The sequence below is a fragment of the Camponotus floridanus genome, unplaced genomic scaffold (genome assembly GCF_003227725.1).
Source record: "Camponotus floridanus strain SB8 unplaced genomic scaffold, Cflo_v7.5 scaffold31, whole genome shotgun sequence".
NCBI classification, from domain to species: Eukaryota; Metazoa; Arthropoda; class Insecta; order Hymenoptera; family Formicidae; genus Camponotus; species Camponotus floridanus.
Genome location: NW_020229448.1, coordinates 1,303,813 through 1,325,702, shown reverse-complemented (window position 1 = coordinate 1,325,702; position 21,890 = coordinate 1,303,813). Strand labels below are relative to the sequence as shown.

Genomic DNA, 21,890 nt, shown 5'->3' with positions numbered 1-21,890 from the left:
GATTTAAATATTTTCTTATTGTTGCTAAGGTCATCCTTTATAATGTGATAATCTTTCTGCCATTTCAAATAATAGTAGTGAAAATTTATAGCCTAGAGAGATAAGCATTACTTATTGGTGAATACTCGGCTTGTTATTCTGAATTATTTGATCATTATATTTGTCTTTACGATATTTTTCTGAAGGTACAAATTTACATGTTTCTTGTAGTCGATAATAGATGCCATGATTAAAGCAGACATAGATTTTCCGATATATTTAAAAGCCCTAGAAAAGATATATATTTATTATATTTCACAACTTTCACGGGAAATCAACATGCATGCCGCTATCCGTCGGTAGCTTTTATGGAATTCTATATGAGACTTTCTATCCTACTAAATTCAAAGTGTCAAAGAATTCATATTAATTATATTTTTCTTAATTTATTGCCGTATAATATTCAAAAGCAGAAGAGACTTCTTAAATTGTTTATTAATTTATTAATTTATTATGTATTGTATTATCAATCTCCAATATCGTGTGAATGATACAAGTATTTTGAAAGTTGATTAAATAATGAAAAAATATATTGCGACTTGCAATAATATATCCGATATAAAATATCTGTTGATAATATACAAATAATGCAGCGACATATTCAATATTTAATTAAAAGCTGGATGAAAAATTAAAGAAATAAAGAAATCAATGTTTTTCGCGATATTTAATTTAAAAATATCGCTCAAAATATTACAATTTCTTCAAGTTACTAGGAAAATATTCTCTGTGTAATCGCGAATTAGTACGAAATTTTGTAAAATATAATAAAGGAACTTATATTTTTTTTGTAAAGCATCAAACCAATAGTATTCGAGTTTGTTACAATTCTATCGTAAAGTTAACTGATATGATAACTTTAGACATTCCACAATATCAAATAATGATAAGAATATCTCAATATTACAGCGCGGAAATGAATGATATCATTGGGAAACTTCAAAAATGTTATTCTTATTCTTCGATAAGAATATTTTTTCTCTCAAACTTCCAAACAATATAATTCATTTCTGCGCATTAATTAATCCCTGAAAACAAAACAGTTTAATAAAAAAAAAGGGGAAAAAACGGGATACTCGTCGATTCACAGCAACTTCTTCTCGACTACGAATTACAGATAAGAAACTCGGCTATGTGCCGTTCTTTTTTTTCCGAGAATGATTCAAGACCTGGCGGCCTCTTTTATCATCCGAGGTTTGTTAAGTTTCGGGCGACACTTATCTTCAGGCCGCGGGCACTCGGCCGACACTTTGGGGGTTACGAAATCGAGAAAGGGCGATCGTAGGACCACGAGTAGAGACACGACAAAAGGGGGGTTTCTTCGGCCGAGGAGGAAGGGTAGCTAAGGTGTCGCGGAGTTGGAAGAGGGATGGAAGACCCGGGAGGCGGGCAAGAACGCAAGAGGGCAAGAGGCATCGGATGACATCGCGACGCCCGAGGCTCCCTGAGCAAGTTCTCGAAAGTGTCGGCTAAACTGATATGAGAAATGGTCGCTTCGTGCTGCCCGTAGGGGATGAAGGAACCCGGCTATACCTATTCGTTATACGGTCGGGAAACGCTCGAGCGCCTCGAGTGTTCGTAAACCCCTTCATCCGATACAAGGACAAGCGATCCGCGACTCTACATATTTCTGCCGATATCAAGAAGAATCGTCGTCTAGTGAATTCCGAATATATGTTTGACTTATTGCAAATGTTTTCACCGAATATTAGAAAATATTCAATATGTCGCGCGTTATTCATATATTAATGTTACAAATATGTATTTTTATTATGTACGTAGTTTTGGGAAAATCAATGGAATTGTGCAATATTTTAAAAAACCTTCATCCAACGATATAAATTTTACGATAATTTAATAAAAAGAGATGAGGTTGACGAGAGAAAAAAATTATTAAGATTCACTTTCTCTCAAATTTTTGCTGCGAAACAGCGAAAACTAAATTTCTCATAAGATTTCACGTATAAAAAAATTACAATTTTATGCTAATTCTACATAACATATTTCAAGGATTTCTTATAAATATCTTATAAAAAGAAATACCTATATAAACTTTATTTTATCTGCGAAAATTTTAAACGATAAGAAAAACGAAATAAATACTTTATTTGGAGGACCAGCAAAATAGAAAGATGACATTCGCCAAATATATTTTTTAACGCTATTATCGGCAACAAGATCCATCATACATCTCGTTCAGGGTCGCTGTTGAGCATAAATGTTTAACATACACCTAGTCGAACGCCAGTTTGATATCTTTCTGTAACGGAATATTGCGCATAGATAGGCTCGGGGGTTGCGCTCGCTAGAGGAAGATGACGCACGAGAAAGTCTAAGGGTTGCGTTGGTGGGGGGCAAAGGAACGCTTATCACCGCCTGCAGCCGCGCCGACCGTCGGATCCTTATTTATGGCCTCCGTCAGAGGCATCGCTACGGTATACAGTACCTATTTTACCCTCAGGTTCCACGATACTAAACTCACTTTATTTTCGGACAGATACCTCTTTTTCCCCCTCTGGGAAAATCGAAAACGCCTACTAAGCGTACAAGAGAGAGAAAGAGAGAGAGAGAGAGAGAAAAAGAGAGGAAAAGAGAGAGGGAGAGAATATCGACCAGATTAAAATACCTATTGGAAATGACGACTGCCATTTTCAAAAAGTTATTTTAATCCCCGTGATTATTAACCCTTCTTCTTACAAATTGAACTATAATTTTAGCAGACAGAAAAATTCTCTCAAATGCTCTATTTTTTTACAATGTATGTGTTTGTATAAATGACGTGATTTGAATGTATATTGGCAAAGGAGGCGAATAAACTTGTAAACTTGATTTAATCAACAATTTGGCACGCGTCCTAATTGTTGGTAATTTATGGCGTGTAAATAGATGCTTCTTTAAACATTATTCTTTCGAATTGTCGCTTTTAATTACAGTTTATATGTTTATGATGCCATTTATTTATTTATCCCGCGCTATAAAGTGATATAAAAAAGTATTAACATCATTACAATCTTTCATTAATATATTGCAATTGATACCACATATATATTATCAAAGATCGTTGATTTATACCATCTGATAAAGTTAATCTATTCAAATAACATGACAGACAAATCGTAGCATACATATCGAAACATCTATAAATATATGCCCGAAGGAGAGAAGACAAATAAATACATTTCTTAGTAAATAAAGAAATTTCGAAACGTACTCGCACGTGTGAGTATAAACTATTACATTCGCACGACGATTCGTCTGCCAAAATGCATGACACATCAATGTTTCATATATGTAACAAAAACGAGCATTTACATAATAGAATAATCAATGAAACGGCACACGTCCACATCCATAGACAACAGGTTTCATTTAGTACACCGCGACGCGATCTAATTTAAAATTAACGCAAAGCAATCTAGAGATATCAACAAAGTGATCTCGTTATAGCAGCTCTAACTGACGGAGCATGTGCGCTGCTTGACGTTTTGGCGGGAGAAAGATCCGAGTCCATGGCTTTGACAGATTGAACCTCCGACATAATTTTTCGCCCAAGTATACGAAACGAATGCGTGAAACGAGCTGCGTGTAGGAAAGGACGCTTCTACGTGCCGCGACAGTGTGTTAACCACAGCTGGACGAGATATGGACTTACCGTAGCGGCCGATGCGGGATCAACGATGGCGAAGACGTCTTTGCGGAAGGTTAGTCCGCGCACGTTCCTTGCAGCTCATGATAGCGCCTCTTCGAGCTCGTCCTTTCTCAAATTGGTCGTTCCATCCGCTTTACCTCGATTACCGAAGACGTCTCGTCCGTATCTCGGTCCTTTCCTCGCTCGGCTTCCTCGTCTTTTGATCGCGCGAACGTGCGTTTTTGAGAGGCGAGTCGCGTCGAGTCGAGTCCTCGGATCGTCGCCAAAAACTGACGTCGCGGCCAACTTCACGCCGTTGATTACGGTGCCGAGTCTTCGCCCGATAGATTGCCCGATCGTAACTCCGGCGAACGGAAGGACGGGGACGTCCTTGCACGGGATTTGCCGCGTAGGCCTCGTCCACCTCCTCGCGCGGAGGTCTCGCGGAGGTTTCGCCTCGTCGACGCCGACTCTGAGATCTCGGGGACGCTCTTTCACCGGCCAAAGCAAACTTGTTGGATGGCAATACGTGAGTTAAATGTTCACCGCGGATGGTTTACGGCCCGATAGTCCCCACCTCGCGCCGCCACGCGGCGCTGCCTCCGTTATCTCTCTCTCTCTCTCTCTCCCCTTCTCTCTCTCTCTCTCTGTCTCTCTGCCTCGCTCCTCGTGTTTTCGTCCTACCGTTGACTAGAGAGCTCTCTCGTTCTCGCTCGCTCGCTATCTCTCGTTCCGTCTCGCTTTCTCCGTCTCTCTCTCTCTCTCTCTCGTATTCGTGTCGTCCCTTCCGCGTGCACGTTACTCTCGTCGTTGCGTCTTGCTTCGTTTCACGAGCTCCTAACTCTCCTCTCCACGGCTATCCTGCGGCCAGCGCAAAGGCGGGGAATTCGGACCGTACGAGCGAGAGCGTATTTAGAGAGAGGGAGAGCGCCGACTCTCTAGAAGGAGACGGTGACATCGCGGGACGCGCGAAATGAAGAGAGATAAACGGTCCCACGCACACGCGGGTGATCGACTATACACGTATAGGAGGCGGATTTATATGCAAGGGCGTTGTTAATGGCGGGAGGGAGTAGTACGGATAGAAGGGTGTAGACTCTCGCTCGCTGCCTCTTTTCCCGCTTCGTTCGGCCTCTCTCTTTCTCTCTCCGTCAGGCGCCTCGCCTCTCTCGCTTTCACTCGCGGTCCGCGAATCGTTCTTTCTCCTCCTTCGTCCTCCTTTAAATGTTGCTTTCCTTTCGCGATATATAGCCGTCCTCGTTTCTCACGAACGCTATTTTCATCCCTCTTCGGTATCGCGTTCACCCTCTCCAAGGATAAGTGCGATGTCTCTGTCGCGCGCGCGCCTTTTCCCCCTCTTTGCCTTCCCATCTCTCGATCGTCTCTCCCGCGCTTTCTCCCCCTCTCTCTCTCTCTCTCTTTTTCCTCTTTCTCGCTCCTACGCCGCTGATTTCAGGCCGTGTACTCAGGATGGCCACGATGACGTAACGTAACACGTGACCATCGTTTGGCCAATAGCGGACGGCCAGTTCGAATCTGGCGGGCACCGTCAGAGATCCCACCTAGCGCTTCACCTTCAGGGCTGGTTATCATCGAACATACATGCAGGATTGAGCCATTACCTGGTGCTTGGCGTTATAGGTATAATTATATAGCGTCGCGATATACATCGAGTAATGGTGATTTGTGGCCGTTCCTCCGCACGTACACATACTCGAGTCTCTCAGTGGCCACGTGGTAGACACGCTATATATTGTAGGTACGTACATTGACTGCTACTATAAATTTTCAGACGAAATATCGCACACACACATATATATATTTGAAATGTTTTGTCTTTATAAAAATATGTTAACCTCACTTTCTTTATTATAAATATATTTATCGCGCTTATAATTATTCTCTTTAATTCTTGTTGAAATATTTTGCAGATTATATATCCTCAAAGATATATAACAGAAAGATTAATAATAATGTATAACGGAGAGAGGAAGAAAAAAAGTATGTGCTGACACTACCCCAGGAACCATATTTTGCATAGTAAAAGAAAGCTACTGATGTAGAGTCCAAAGAATGTCATGAATCAGTAAACGTGATGTCTACTGAAACCTCATTCGACGCAGCTTGAATAATTTAGAAAAGTCAATTCGCACGACGTCCCATTAATTTGAATTCGCGCGAGAATAAACTCCGCGCTGCGAAATTGCGTTTCGCCATGCGGCCAATTCCGCTTCTGGCGAAATTTAAATCGAGCCCACCTAAACTCGGCACCGAATTTAGAGCTGGAAGTATACCCGGTGAACCATGCGAGCGCGCGCGCGCGCACTGCAGTCGCCCAGGCCGCCCGGCTCATACATCATCCGATATTTATTTGTCGCTCTTCCTGAAGAATTTAAAGCGTGTGGAAGCTCCTACTTTTTTCGTCCTACAGCGACAGCAATGAACAGTTTTGGAGAAGATACCGTTATTATGGCGTATGACGCAACGAATGGTATCGCGGGCGACAAGTCCGATATATTGAACAATAAATAATGTCGAGACGTAAAATCGATGAATTGGAACCCCGGACTCCTTTGCTTCGCCTGTTTGTTTTGCCGGACAATATTAAATCCGCGAGTCGTGTGTAAATACACAAAATAAATAAAACAGTACATTTGTTAAAAAAAAAAAAAGCATGAGAATCTGACAGCCAAGATATATCCTGGAGATTATACTGTGCCTTGCTAGATAGTACGAAGAATATATTTATATAACAAGCAATCTTTATATACACAATGGCTATTTTATGTGTGTAGATAATATGTGTAGATAATATATTATTAAAAAGTTGAATCGATCATTAATAATGTCGAGAATTCTTATAAATCTTTTCTGTCAGATTGTTAAAAAACATCATGCTAATAATATTAATTTATTAATAGTATCAATTTATAATTGACTTTTATATAGTGAGATAAGGATAAGCGTTTCCTTGTTGCACAGGTAAATCAATGCAGGGATCGCATGGTCACGTCGGAGGCGGTTCCGAGGGTTAAAATAGAGTTGGGAAATTCGAGTACGCATTCGCCGTTTGACGGAATGTTATTGCGGCCATAATCGCAGGCGCCAACAGGTGCGAGCCCGGCACAAGCCTATACGTGAGTGTATGTGTGAGAGCTTGCAGTACTACGATTGTGAGTATACCTATATTATCGCCATAGGGCAATAAAGACCCCATCCCTATAATCTGTGGCGGAAACAATAACTAAACAGGCAGGCAAGCCAGCCAGCCAACCGGCACTGATCCAGTACGAGTCGTTCATAATGCTAATGGCTAAAGGACTGTCAATATTTTGACACTTTACCTACGCGGATGATCGCTTAACTTTCCATGCCATATTTTTGCCTTCTGTTACGAACAGTTGTTTGCGATTCAATTCTTAATATTCTTAGCTTTGCATGAGAACGTGATATGCTAGCATATATCCATTAAAATATACATTAGCCATGTTTGGACGACACGTATAACTAAAAAAATTTAAAAATCAATTTAATTTTACGATAAGAAAGTAAATTTTTATCTAAATAAAATTTTGATTAGTATAAGAGAATTATATTACATGTGTGTGAAATTAAAATTCTATCATTTAAAAAAATACGTTATACATATTTTTTTTATAGTTTGTTATGAAAAATGTATATTTTTCTTATAATATATTTCTAATTGAGGATAAATGCAATTACAACTAAAAATTAGCGACGAAATTATAAAATGCTTGATTTATTTACACTTTATATTCTGTGCTCTCGCCGTAACCCTCCTGCGGCACGTGCATACACATCTCATCACGCATGTCCGCACACACGCAAATCTATTTATTCACATATGTGTATATATAGGACGGCACTATGTATACCATATTAGTCTCTATGATTACTCACGTATATTTGCATCTTACGCATGCGTTCATAGATACATTACCGAATATTTGCTCACGAATAGACGCATGTCAAAATCTGACAACTTTAATATTAAAATAGTTATATATATAACTTTTTATTTTTAATTTTCGGTTTGTTTATTTCTTTCTATACCATTAGGTGAAAAGAAACTCTGACAAATACTCAATCTCTTATACATTATATTCGTGTATATATGTGAAAAATATTTGACGTATATAGAAGAATACATATGGAATCGTAAATCTAAATGCATATATATATATATATATGTATGTATGTACTATGAAAGATATATATTTACTGCATGAGAGATTTCTCCAACATATCTCCCACCTCGATCTACTTTCTTATCAGAGGGAAATTGTCCTGCCCGCTGTGGTAGTTTCCCGGCACCCTCCCTAGCCGAGAGAAAGAGAAGGAGGGAAGAAGGAAAAAGAGGGCTGAGGAGAGGCAACGGGAAAGAACGCTGACGAGAAGAGGGAGGATGTTCACTCCTCTAAGGAGCAGTCGTACATTACTGCTCACGAAAAAAGACCATCCACAGGACGTTTAATTTCCAAAGCCCTTCCGCCAGCTCCATTCACCGCATCTCTGAATCCACGGGCATGGCATGAATTCCGTCATTCAGAGCCCAACTTCTTCCTCCCTTTCCCTCTCTCTCTCTCTCTCTTTTTATCTCACCATTCTCTGTACCATTCCAAACTTACGATTGTGAGGCACGACGACGAAAAGCGCCGTCGTGTGCAATCTTCTCTATAATACTACCTCTGACCCTCCGACGTATAGAATTGCAGGGGTAAAGAGGGTTCATCTCGATACGAATAAAAACGCAGATCTTTCCTCATGTATAATTACAAAAACATGATAAAATCTTTCGATAACATTTCCTGAAATGTATACGAGATGCTTCTATGTATAAATATTATTTTGTTTCTGTTTAAATGTGCCTTTATCGGCGAGATATTGAAATTTTTTTTTTTTTCAAACGTATCGCGTCACAAATATCTTGAGCCTAAACATTTTTGTCTCGATATTACTAATAATATCCATTACTTCAAAAATGTAAATTCTTAGATAACTCTCGAAACAGATGACATCTTTTACAAGCGCATTTTCTTTAAGCTTTATCATGCGTAAGAAAAAACGACAATCATTCCTTTCGCGTAGTCAATTATGAAAATAACGGAAATTGATTTAAGTTTTTGTAATACACGTGGACAAAAAATAATTAATTTCTCGATATATGACATTTATTGGATCATAGATATATTTTGCAAAGAGTGGCATTACAACGTATTACAACATATATGCTCGTGTTGCAATCTTGGAGTTAGATATCAGTCGAAAACCGCTAAAACATATTTACTTTCCGCGCGATTAAATGTCGCGATTTTTATCGCGAGCAATCATGCGAGTTTTGAAAATCGTCGGGTTAACCTAACGGCGCTATAAAATCTGGATTCTGGCGGCACGCGCGCACCCATCCCCGCTCGCCACCCCCGCTCTATGGAGTAACCCTCCGCGAGTCTCCACACCACGATAACCTAGCGACACTTCTTCCGCTACGTATATCCTCATTTGTCCCGCCGTGTTTTACAACTCGACTCTCGCTTCGCGACCGCTAAATGTGACGGATGCTTAGATTCGCGACCTACTACAAATCATGGGATTCTCGCAGTCTTTATTCGTAGTTACATGAACGGCTCGTTATTTGACGAAAAGCGTCGAATTATGTAATAACCACGCTTCCGCATTTTAGAGATCCTGCTTGAGAATAACTGGATACCTCGCGCGTATCTCGATTTTTTCGATCACTAAGAAAATGTAAAATTACGATAATTGTACACGTAATGTCGTGTGTAATATCATAAATAAATTAAAAAGTAACAGCTTTGTAATAATTTTATTACATGTGGAAAACATCTGTACGCTATCGCCAACGTACATGTTTTTTTTTTTCACGAGAAACAAATAATTTATACTAATTTTAATATATCTTCGATAGTAAAATCTCGATTAAAGGTCGTTTGAATCATAAATCATTTTCTTAACGACTATTAAAAACCAATGTTATTATAGAAAAATTAAGCATTCTTTTGCGGCAACTTTTATAGAGGGCGGAAAGAAATGAGGTTTTAAGTGGCTCGAAGCGAACGGGGAGAAAGGGGTGTTTCTCGAAACTGTCTCTTGTTTACAATGGGAAACAAAGTTTGCGCGGTCGGAATTAATCTTCGAGCAGAGCGTCCGTGGGGTCTCCAAACGGCGTCAGGATCAGCAAGATCCCTAATGAATCTAGGCAAAGGACCCTCGAGAGTCGGGATCTTGACTTTTGAGAGGGCGCAAGCAACTTCGGCTCAGATGTTGGTCTCGTGGTAGCCAAGACTTGGTCTCGAGTTTCTAGCAAACCAAGGATATACCTTCCATGTTCTGTGAAGTTTCAAGCTGGCATTACGACCGCTTCTCATGCTTTATCCGCATCGTATAACTATACGGAAGAGGCGAATTCTCTACCGTATTCGCCAACTATACAAACGATACGCTTCTCATGCTTTATCGCTCGTTCTCTCTTTCTCTCTCTCTCTTGTCTGTTTTAAATATTTATTCTTATCGTTGACAAGATATCATTAGTCGACAAGTACAACTCTATATTTAACTTTGAACAATTATTCCTATATAAATTTTAAATGATGGAAACAACGCATATTAGATATATTTATATACTTCGAGATTAATCTTAATTAAAAATTATATTCATAAATTTCGATTTAGAGAGAATACTAATTGACAATGCTTCCGCGTACAGTTTATCGTCCGTATTCAATGCAATTATAGTTATACTTGTCGACCACGTCCATTTTCACCATGATGGTTACGAGTTGGTTACATTACGGTTGACCGAACGATTTGATGTCGTAACCGCAAATGCAACCGCAAACCGATGTTAATATCGACTTGGTTTTGTAATTGCTAGTTGCCCGCGCAATTAGTCACAAGCTTTTTAAACGCAACGGTTTTCTTTATCTTTTCAAAATATACGCGTTATTTCGTTATACTTGATAATACGTCACGTCAATGCGAGGATACGACTGTATTCTTCAATTTTAAAGCTTCACGGTAAATAATGTTAAAATTTGCAGTATGTGAAAAGACACTCAGAAGCCGATGACGATGTCACTTGTAAATAAATAAGGCTACATCACGGATGACAAAGTGCGCGGGTGGCGATCAAACGCACGAGAGAGTGTTTCTCGCGCATAAATAAATGGTGGCGGAGCATGGAATTATCGGTTCCGAGCTGCCACCGCCAACATCGTAGGCAGATAGCATATTCCATGGCTTCGGTCGCGAGGGTCTTCATCTTTCCCTCCTCTCGCCGCCCACTCGCGAAGACGTGCCCGCGAAGGTACGTCCAAGTAACGAGGGGAGCGAAGATGGGCTAGAGACAGAGAAAGAGTATAAAGCGTTCTTTGGACACGCTGGGCACGGCGCATACGCAACCATGGTATCAGGTATAGCGCAGTGGCAAGCCAGCGTGTTGGCGATAAATCATGGGTTACCACATTGTAGCCCAGTAAATCATCGGACGCGGGGAACGCGAGAGCTTCCCAGCGTGAAATGAAACGAATTCATCTCTGTCATCCCCCACTACGCCGCTCCCATCCGCCTCTCTTTCCACTCTCCCTCTCCCCCGCACTCCCACTGTCGCTCTTTCTTCCGCTTCCTCCCATCCCAGTCCACCCTTCTCTGCACCTCATCTACTACCATCCCTCAATTCGCCCCCGCCATACCTCTTCCCGCGCGTCCGCGTGTTTTCTATCCTCCGCACGCAACTGGCTAGGGTAGATAGTTATATATAATATTTGGTCCCACCCACACTTATACGCACACCCCCATTTATAAGTTTTTTCTATTATTTTTTTTTTCGAGAGGATCGTCACGAATTTTTCGCGCAAACGATTTTTCTCGGACGCGACGATTATCTTCGTACAATTTCTCTAAGCTGATTTCTGTGTGAAACAACATCTTACGACATAAATAATAATGTAATGCAGAAAATGCTTACAAAATTAAGTAATTTAATTAGCACAAAAAAATCTTACAGTATAAAAGATAGAGAGCGACGTGTAAGTATTTCAAACCACCTGTGTATATCTGGCCACGTCACTGTTATACAGAAGGGTAAACACATTTATTTCTCTATGCACAGAAATAAATTTTTCCCTTGTTTTTAATTATTCATGTAAAAAATATAATCTTGTTTCTGTTCAAACTGCAAACTTTTAATTTTATATCGGAGCACTTTTTTAAAAAGCAAATTTTTGAAACTTCTCCCTCTCTCTTCCCTTTTATCTCTCACTTTTTCTACGCGATGTTAAGTCGTGGCGTTGCGAATAGGCGCCCCCTTACCGAGGTTCACGTCGGCACCGCAATATTTATCGTAATTTGATACAAGCGGACCACGAACAAAAAATTGCTGCTAGCTGGTGGAGTGGGAGGTCAGAAAGATGAGGTAAGGGTGGGACGAGAGGTGGTAGACCCATACATCGCGAGCAACTCAGACGCAGCCGCGCCTCCGCCTTTCTCAGCCCCCTAGCAACCCCTACCGATACCGTTTATTTCTCCTACCGTCTCTTGTGTATTCGAACTTTTCACTTCGCTTTTCGTTCTAGTTCATCCCGATACGATCATCGATTCTTGAATGTAAATAATGATGTTTATTTTTCATCAACCATCTTTTCTCTGTACTATATATTTTCCATTATATAATTTAATTCTTATATTTGGAAATAATATTTCAGTAATTTATTTTATTATTAACATCAAAATATTGCTAAAATACATATTATTGTAAAATATATTAAAGTTATATAGAAAGAGATAAAAATTAAATTAAAGTTAGATAAAATTTAAAGCTATATAGAGAGAAGTTATGTACAGAAAAGATGGCCGAGATGGAAAATAAGCCCAGCATAATCCTTCGCGGTCAGGTATGAAGAAACTCGTTTCTACCCATCGAATAGGTCTTAATTAAGATCAGGTAGATTCTGGAACGCGCGCGCGCATACCTTCTATTTATCATTCCCAATTAAGCTCTAATCTGATATGATAAATAATGCCGTTAAGAGGCGACAGTCTTTGATTTATTTAACAGATGAGCTCGATTGTGCGCGTATTATAACGATTAAAAATCAATAAGCTTTCAATGCATAAACATGGTAACCCCGTTTATCCGTTATAAAGAAAATTACATTTCCGTGTTACATTCTTCACGTTGCGCGTTTAAACTTTCCTCTTCACTTCAAACGCAATAAGGCATCCCCCAGGAAAAACGACAAATTCATGCACGAATAAGCATCGTGCTCGCAATAAACGCACGACTGCAATTAATCCGGCGAAGGTCGTTGGTACGGCTAGCAAGAATGCAAGGAACTAGTGCACTAATTAGGAGTTACCTCCATTTGTTCTTTTATTTAATCAGTGCCGTGGGTGGTGAGCGTCAGTTGGGTGGATGCTGCAGAGTAGATGGCGGAACAAGAAGGGGTGAGAAAGAGAGGGACGGCGGGGAGGGAAGAGGTTTCTCGCGTTGCGGTGGCAGACTATTACGGGACTCCCACATAAATTGGATTGTCGCTCGCTCCAAATGTATGTAGCGATAAATCCACCCGGCGAAAATAATGGCGACTCATTTTGTAAATGGCGTAAAACTTAAAATTGTGCCGTCTCGACGGTGCGTTTTATGGACGCAATGACAGCACCGCTATTACGATTGGTATCACATCTAACAGCAATCGATCAATATATATATATATATAGGCTTAAAGAGATAAGATAAATGAAAAGATATTTGCTATCAGCTGATACTTTATTCGACGTAAAGAAATTTAGATTGCGATTTAATATCAAGTCGATCGATAAGCTAATAATAAATATATACATCAGGCATATTTTAGATTATTAAAAAGCATCATCCCTTTTAAAATTTTATTATTTTTATTTATTTATATTAATATACTTTTTGTAATCAATAATTTAATTTTATATTATATATTAATATAATTGTGATAGAATTTAATTTTATGTTTTTAATATTTTCTTAATATTTGAATCACACAAGGGACAATGCGTAATTTAAAAATTCATTTACTACAGCGCAATCGACTTATCAATCTGTCTACCTTTGACGCACGCAAACGCTCGTAACTTTGGCACCGGCCATCTACCAGTGACAAGAACCGAACCTAGGACTACCCTTATAGTCGACTTCATTGAACGCGGCGCTCGTTTATCTCCAAGGGTGTATATCATCCCCTCCTCTCGGCTCGCCAATGTGCCAACCCTGTTTTCGGTTTCGCCTTCTTTACCCCTTCCCCCCTCCCCACTAGACCGACGCACACGTTCAATGGTTCAATAGGGAGGAACTGTAAACCTAAATACTTTGTCTTCATTTACCAATGTTCAACGTTGACTCTCATTGTTTTCGCTCGTACCGTTGTCGAGAATTTTTACTTGAGACTCGGCAATCTTATTTATGCGCTCTACATTTATTTATCTATATATTTTTAAGTAACGCACATGCATTTATATAATATATATGTAGACAATTTATATTTATCTGTCGAGCTCTCTTGAGAAAAGTATTGCGAAGAAAAGAAATGCCAAAATCGATAGCACGATAAGATTCGTCATGGGCGTAAGAAGCCGAGTTCTCAGGATGCCATCAGACAGATAGGGAATCTAATTTTCAAATACCAAGGGGTAGCATTCAGATCTAAAGGGACACACGCACATTCTCTAGCGTATTACTTATAATATATACGCGGATGAAATTGATGTCTTTTCCTCCTCCGAGCATGTCAGGCACGCACTTTCAAGCCGTATACGTATATTTCGCGAGCTTTGCTTATTATTTCCTTTCCTTCCAAATGCGAGGAAATTTTCATATGCGAAACGTGTCGACGGGCAGACAACATCAAAATATTAGTGCGTATAAAATGCGTAAGAGATATGTATATGTTAATCTTTTTTAAAGTAATTGGTAAGAAGGCATTCTATATTAAACGTTATTCGTAAGGAAGGCATTTTCTAAAATGACATATCTGATTGTATATAAATTAAATTAATCAATTAATATTTTATTAATATATTTTGACAAAAATAAAAATACGTTGAACAGTCTTCTAAGAATTCGCGGAAACTTAGACTTAACAGATAATAACGTCGTATATATTTGGGCACGTAAAGCGGTGGGATAAACCAATAGAAGACCAATGATTGGAGTAAAGCTGCGCCAACCGGCGTTTTCAAGCGGATCTCGTTTCACGCCTCGATTCTGTCACGAAGCGAGCAAGGAGTTTCGGTACCGCATTCTCGCCGAAGGGATAACTAGAAAACTTCTTTTCCGCCCAACTGCCTCCCTCATCCGACACATATATATATACACACGCACACATTCCAAACTCAGTGCTACCACCTTCTTAACAACACCCACGCCCTGCGCACCCGCGCGCCCCTGCCTTCTTTATACCCTGCTCCTTCTTTTTTATCCTTTGTAACAGTTGTGCACTCGTAGAGTATCTTCGCGCTGCAGGGACGTGTTCACCCAAATGCGCTGTTAAAATTTTGGACACAATCTTACCATTTGTCTTGTGGGACCTGAGAATAAATCTTTGGCGGCTCAGGCGGGCTGAGAAAAACGCCTTGCCCTACGTTACTCACGTGAGCTAGTAAATATATATATATATATATACATACATACATACATATATATATATATATATATATATATACCCACACATATGTACATATAGGTGTATGTATGTACGAGCGCGTGCGCGCGTTCGTGTATGTGTGCAACGGTACCCTCAGGGTTTCCACCTTCTTATTCTTCTTTTTCTTCATTTTGCCACCCTTACGGACACTGGCAGGCACGCCGAACAACCCCTGGAGCCTTACCGACCAATGTTCCATCAATAAATCATAATATTCGTATTAACATTCTTCGCACTTCTTTCGTGCTACGATGTTCCACCTCCACCTTCCCTTTACCGTCACCGGAATGGATGACTTGTGTGACGCATTGAAACAGCAAAAAATTTTCCGATAAAATGAAGAAGACAATTTATATCGCACTAGTACACATGATGAGAATAATTACTTCGAATAATTATAATATAATAAATTATATGTTGCATTTTTAACATTACAATGTGGATAAAATATATACGTGCGCATGTGTGTGCGTAGGAGAGAGAGAAACAGAAAGTTGAAAATGTTTGCAAAAAATTTTTCGAATGAAAAACTTGAATTTTTATAAACGATTAATAATGAGACAAGCTCTTTCGCAAACTACATTTTTTCAAAAACTCAAAAGATGTTTACCATGATACGTTAGAATTCACAGCGTGTAATTCAGCTTTCGCTACGATCAATGTACTGTCTGCGTGAAACGGAAGAGAAATGAATGACAATGATATCGTATATCAAGTACCGACAGTGGGGCGTGGAGATGCGATGAGGAACGAAATTCACGCTTGTATGCACGTGAATTTATGAACGCGAAGCATTATTAGAGTTTGTTCACCGCTTTTAAAAGTGCAATCATAACCGCAATATATTCTGATATATTTACTACATAATATATAACATAAATATATAAATTTATATATATATATATATATATATATATATATAGTTATAATATAAAGTTTATGAAAGAATAATTTTAGTCAGTAATACAACTAAAACTGCGATAGATGTAAAATGCTTAAATGAAACCAACGTTTCTCTTTCGCTTATTAAAATTAAATTGGATTATTACATCCTTTCCTTTGTATCGATATCTTTTTTATTCGTTGTAAAATGAACAGCATGATATATCCGACAAAGAAATACCGAAGGCGGATGCATACACATTTTAGAGTACTACTTCATATAACGATAACTCAGAAACGCGACGTCGTCGTTCGCCGCGTACGCTTTGCCCTATCCGTGAAGAGCTCCGGCGTAAAATATGTGTCTGGTGTCTTATTCTTCACCCGGTCGGTTTCTCTCGAAGGCAACAGAGAATCGAGAAATGGAAGGAAATAAGACAAGGAGAATAGAGAAAGCATTCGAAGGGGTTTGAACGAGGTCTTTCCACAATTCTTCCGAATCCTCATCACTGCCTCTCCGTTGCCTTCCGCCACGCCGTTGCCTACATTCGCCGTTTCCACAATTCTGCACAAAGTTATTATTATTGTGGTCCTGTGGATGGTCGCGAAATACGCTGCCTGTCACATTAGCGGTTCAGGAAAGGATATCATACCGGACGCTTCTGATAACCGCGAGCATCGTCATCGCCATGCTGGCGACTGTATCCGCGCGGAAAGTTTCATATCCTATATTTATGAATTTCTTTTCTTTTTTAGTTATTTTAATATTTAAAAAATTGTCTTTGATTATTTTTTACGAACCGATTGCCGCGGTTGCCTCGCAGTAAAATATTTATAGGAATGAAAAAAACATTATATATGTACGGTAAGCACACGCTCTCTTGTATAGAACTCAATGACGCGAGTCAATTCTTCATAATGATGAAAGGGAGATTACTTCGCAGTGGTTGCTTTAGGAGAAGGGCGGAACGTGTTCTTGCATACATTTAAAATATTCTAGTTGAGAACCTCCTCTCATAAACTTTCTCATAGCTGTATGTACTTAATACCTGTGAAAGTGTGTAAAGGAGTAATGTATGCGGTGCTGGTAATGCACTTAGGGAGATAAGAGTTTCCCACTTATCCAAGGACATTACCGGATCTAAAAAATCAACAGAAGTTGCAAAAGAATCAAAATTTAGCGAGAAAATTATTATTACCGCAGGTAATGTATAGGTTTACTGAAAGCGATAGTCTCACGTAACACTTTCTCATCAGTAATGAACCGAGTAATGTAATGGAAGAAATTCATAACATTAATTATAATTAAATAATCAACAAGGGTGCGCGTTTGAGTAAATAATTATTATTTTTATATTTTTTTTTTTTAGTGTAAGTATATTTTTCACATCCCACGTTTTTATTTTATAATTGCATTACTCTGTTGATCTTTTTTAGATCCGTTGAAGATTATTAATATCTTCACATCCCACGTTTTCCACAAATTGCCAACCCCGATCAAATTAACGCGGAGTTAGTTTTACATAACGTCGTTCCTGATATCAAGAGACGGGGGTCGAGCCTTTCCCCTAAAAGAAATGTGCATTAAATCACCGGTACTTCGTCCGTTGCCCTCCTCCTTTGTCCTCAGTCGATCTTAGAACCAGCAAGCCGTGGCAGGTTCTACTTATCTCGAGAAGAGGAAAAGGGAGCTATCCTTTTTTTTATCTAGTTACGAAGATGCGAAGGCGCGTCGCAAACCGACCGAGGGAGACTTTCTGCCGGTGGTACAAGAAGGTAGAGGTTGCCCGAGGGGGATGGCGCGGGATTGGGCGGGGAGGAGAGGCTAGGGGGGTTGAAAGCAAGGGTGTTATCTGGGTGGCGGAGAGGACCAAGTACCAACATAAATATTAGGCTCCTCGTTAATGCCTCTGGTAGCTACTGGCGTTACGTTTCGCAGTAAGTAAATTATGCGATATGAAATTATTAGCGCCATTAAAGAAATTTATACTTTTTCGGTGCCACTCCACTCGGCCACCTATATCTAGCGAGGGACTCCAAAGGAGACGAAAGGAATGGTGACGATTTTTCCTGACTTTATCTACCTACCGATGCTCGTTTCCTTGCCTTCTTGCCCGTACTGGAATACTGCAACGATATCAGCTCGCCCATCCCATTTTTGCCGCGTCCCTATTTTTCGTTTTTCTCCTGCCTACCATCGCTACCTGTTTGATACATTGCCTAATGTTTTTGCAAGAACCAATTCTTATTCTCTGCTGTTATAAGCAATAATATTTTGATTATTATTAATTTTTTATTGATTATTATTTAGATATACATATCCATTTTTATATTGAATAATTGTACTCAAAATAGCAAATCTATACTATCGTATAGCGATAATTTGCAATGATTGCACGTACATATTAATTTTGAGAAAAACACTGAAATATTCGCTAAATATTTTCACTTAAATTCCTTTTCAATTTTATATCTCGCTGTTGATTCAATCATGCTTCATGTTTTTTTATAAATTTCGCAATACATCTTCAACACGCATCTTGCGTTTTCATATGACGAAACGTGAATTTCGAATGTCGTTCTTAAATTCCATCGTATCTCGCGAAGAAATCGTGCCATTACGAAATATTTTCGACGGGCCAATCGCGTTGCGCAACGTCGGTATGAATTTTGAGGCGGACTGTAGGCTACATTCTTGTGCCACGAGCAAATAAAACGAGCCGACGAAGACAACATTATTACGGAACGCTGCCAGCCATTGCTCATGCCTTGCTTCCTTACGTATTTCCAGCCATATACATATACAAGGAGCCATATACATATACAGTACGCGAACGCGCACATTTAGCGACGTATACACATATGTATATATATTACATATATATATATATATATATATATATATATATATTCGCGTACATATTCACTTATGCATACACAATTCGCGATACAAGCGCGAACGCTCGGGTCTGAATTCGTTCTACACCTCTACAATATCGACAATAATTGAGTCTGCCTTCTAAGAGCGAAGTAGGCTCGTTAATTAGAAACTACATTCTCGTGTTTCCGTCACATCCATCACGCATCCTCACATGCTAAGATATACTCGCAACGATATAATTCCGGATAAAGAGAAATTCTTATCTTGTGCGATAAATTAAGCCAGGCATCGGTAAGATCTTCTTGCTTACACGTGTCGTGACAAATATATACAACTATAAAAAGAAAGTAATATAAAGTTGATGCCACAATCACACAAAAATAGTTTTAACATTTTTTTTTAAGTCGGTGTGAGGATGAATTATGTTTGCTTTGAAACAATCGAGAAACTCAGTTACATCTCTCTTGCGTGTTTCTTCGGGCAAATATATAAGGAAACTGTAAGATATTTTTAAACCAAATATATATATCTACTATTATATAGTACTATTTAAAAAAATATAAAAAAATGTTATATAAGAGAAAAGAAGAAATCAAAATTAATTTTCGATCACAATGCGGGAGAGGTGCAACGAACGTCGTTGTCATTAGATTGTACAGATCTTGAGGCCAAACCACCGTGTTAAAATATATGACTACGTTCAGTAGAAAAGAGAATAAGGGACTAAAATGGTGAAGAGCGCTACAATAGAGTTGGCACGCTCTATGGTCATAGAATCATGGCTGTCTATTCAATGAGCTCGAAAATAGCCTTCTTCTACAGATATCTCGTGGGATTTCACGAAATGGCATATTTTATGGAAGTGCACGACCTGCTGTACTTCTAATATCTCGTATCTGCATTGTCAAGCGCTAATTCTATAATAGTATAAAGGGAGGGAAAGAGAGACATGCGCTTAATTTGATATATCGCAGATCATTATTAATAATGTATATAGCGAATATAATTTTCATCTTTTAACTTTCATAAATGTAAATCTATAAAAACAAAATGAACATGTTGCAGATTAATTCGTTAAAACATTCATATTTATATACTAATAATTAATATCACTCTCTGATATTTTGCTTTCCAACTTTTTTGTCGATGGTTAAATTAATTTAGATACAAGTATAACTAAAAATTTTTTCTCGATTTAGATTAATGCACAAAAAAATGTAAAAAAAAAAATAAGAAACGCACAGGTAAAAGACTATACGATCGCGTAAGTTGAAGATCGTGGAAGCTGTGGGAGGTAGAAGCAACGGTGGTAAAAGGGTCGTCCAAGAGGTCACTGTCGAAGGAGTCGTAAGAGGGCGAGGAAAGCGGGTGGAGAGTAAGGAGGAAACACAGAAGGGATAGAGGGGCAGGGGTGCCCAAGAGGAGTAAGCGGAGAAAGGGGCAAGAGGTTGCCCTCCATGAATCACGACACGGAGGCTGATTTAGAGGCCCAGAAGTTGCCGCTATAGGTACTAGCCGCCTGTAACCTCCAGGTGAACTTGCTGCAGAGAGAGTGTATCCTAATGGATCTTATACTTGAAAATCTCGAATAGAGCTAACGATTATTTCTAAATTTTTATCGCAAGTATTTTATGATTACACGAAATAATTTCGATTTTTATCGATTAATAATTCACGGCAACATAATGTCAACAGGCTTCTCTATAGAAGAACTTTATGCACAACTGTGTTTTAAAATTTAATTTTTTGTTACATTTCGTTGGAATGTAATGCGAACCTCCTTTATCAATCTTCCAGTTTAACGCTATTATTTTTTTATAATATATGCATACGTATGTATGTCGTTGAATAACTATAAATGTATAGTATCAATAAAATTGAGCAGAGCATCGAGAACATGTGTATGATATATAATACAAAACTATTATTACATATATAAACCATGAAAATAATTTATATTCTCTCATGTACTCATTCCGACAACCGTCGGAAAAAAATCTTAATATTTTAATTTTGTTTCGATGCTCGTCGAAATTAAGATAAAAATAGTTTAACACTCACCAATACGATGTGCAACAACGGAGTTGTAGTTATATACGTTTTTCTGTAAAATACAAATATATGTCGATTATAAAGCAGTATCCAAGAGATAATAATGATTATATAACTCAATTTTTACATTCAATTTTTAAATGGATATTTAAAAAAAGTTACGTTATTAATTTATAAAGGTATTTTTTAAATATAAATTTTGATGTTTATATTTTTATATAAATATTTTAAAATCAAATAGACATGTTTTATGTACATTATATTGCACAATAATATAAAACAAATCACGTGGAGGTAAATGAGCAATTAATATATATTAATATATATTAATAATTTTAGAAATAGTAAACGATGTAAATTAAATAAATAATAAGTTATTTACCCTAGTTGTTTCGCGTGATGTTATCCCGGGCCTCCTCCTCCGCTTATTCATCCTTTGCTGCTCGTTTATGGCACTCACAAAAAACACTCGCGAAAACACGGTTAATTACGGTCGCGTGCGCGCACTAATCAGCTGATTACAACGATCGCGCGACACTTTGCACGGCACTCCCGACGCGCATTTTGTTGTACTCACACGCGACACGCACTTTGGTATATTGCGATGGGAGAATAACATGAAAATTATAAATAGCTCAAACAGGTCAATTTCATACGTATACTGTTATCTTTATGTTTACGCGAATAATATATATAT

At 38.6% G+C, this 21,890-nt stretch overlaps 1 protein-coding gene across 1 annotated transcript in view; it reads right to left on the bottom strand.

Moving 5' to 3' along the window:
• The window catches only part of LOC105252407 (homeotic protein antennapedia), a 99,823-nt gene extending 95,617 nt beyond the window's left edge, over window positions 1-4,206 (bottom strand). Inside the window, exon 1 of the mRNA XM_020027873.2 lies at window positions 3,692-4,206. The gene's annotated coding sequence lies outside the window, so the exon portion shown is untranslated. The remainder of the gene's footprint in view (window positions 1-3,691) is intronic.
• Window positions 4,207-21,890: the final 17,684 nt, after the last annotated feature.